The 1,351-nt window shown below is 39.5% G+C and overlaps 1 non-coding gene across 1 annotated transcript; it reads left to right on the plus strand.

Annotated features, from left to right (window-relative positions):
- The first annotated feature begins 831 nt into the window (after positions 1-831).
- Positions 832-938, plus strand: LOC131238242 (small nucleolar RNA R71). Its single transcript, XR_009167649.1, has one exon. It is a non-coding gene; the product is annotated as a small nucleolar RNA R71 (small nucleolar RNA).
- The last annotated feature ends 413 nt before the right edge of the window (positions 939-1,351 follow it).

Below are 1,351 nucleotides of genomic sequence, written 5' to 3' on the forward strand. Positions count from 1 at the left end.
CTCTTCTTGTTTCTTAGGCTTTTTAGCCCTAACTGGAATGGTTTTGTCAATGGTCTTCCTACTCCTAAGAGTGGTGATAGATTTAGCTTGCTCCATCTGATTTAAAGAGCTTGGAGCACTTATCTTATATTGCGGTTTAGGATTGGGGAGAGGTTGAGCAGGAAGCATCCCCTTTTCTATAACCGTCATACGTGAATTCATCTTTTGCATAAATTTTGTAAATTCTCATATTGCTTAAGTAAGCTCTTATGTAGAATTTTAGACCGGTTCTTCTTGAGGTTTCCCTTGATTTGGATTTTAATTAAAGAAACCTTGAGGGGTAGCAGTTTGTCCATTCCTCCAACTGAAGTGTGGATGATTTCTCCAACCAGGATTGTATGTATTAGAAGTGGCTTACTGAAAGGTCTTTAGTAATTGCTTACGGCATTAGATTGCTCATTCAATACCTCTTGAAAGGCAGATATAGTTGGGCAATTTTCAGTAGTGTGAATGTTGCAACCACAAATACCGTAAACAATTTCTTTATCCTTCTCCTTCTTTAATTCCATGGCCTCGAGTTTCCTAGTGAGATAAGCTATTTTAGCATTGATATCATCGGCCACTTTCAGAAGATACATTCCACCCCTCTCCTTGGATTGAGTCGACCTAGACATGGTATTTGGTTTTGGGTATGTGTCCCATGATTGTGCGTTTTCAGCAAGTCCATCCAAGTAGTCCCACACATCATTGACATTTTTATTCATGAATTCCCCATTACACATTGTTTCGAGCAATTGGCGCATGGAAGATGTCAGACTATCATAAAAGAAGTGTATAATGCGCCACGTTTCAAATCCATGTTATGGGCATGAACTGACAAGATCCTTGAACTGCTCCCAACATTGAAAGAATGTTTCATCCTCCTTTTGGGCGAAGTTCATGATTGACTTTCTAAGGGTGTTTGTTTATGATGTGGAAAAAATTTCTTTATGAACTCCCTTATCATGTCATTCCATGTGCCAATAGATCGAGGATATAGTGAATGCAACCATGTCTTAGCTTTCTCTTTCAAAGAAAAGGGAAAGAGTTTCAGCCTGACTGTGTCATCACACACGTTAGGAAAGTATAAAGTCGCTATGATCTCATCAAATTCTTTAAGGTGTAAGTATGGATTTTTTGAGTCAAGCCTATAAAATTTAGGAAGGAGTTGGATCACCCCTGGCTTGATATTCATGTGTCCCATATTCTCTGGAAAAACTATGCATGAGGGCGTGCTCACCGCCGCCGGATGTAAATATTCTCATAAAGTACGTGGTGGGGTGCTTAATGCACTTCATTCTCATCTTGGACTTCTCTAATCGTAGGTTGAGGT

The sequence above is a fragment of the Magnolia sinica genome, chromosome 2 (assembly GCF_029962835.1).
Source record: "Magnolia sinica isolate HGM2019 chromosome 2, MsV1, whole genome shotgun sequence".
NCBI lineage: Eukaryota > Viridiplantae > Streptophyta > Magnoliopsida > Magnoliales > Magnoliaceae > Magnolia > Magnolia sinica.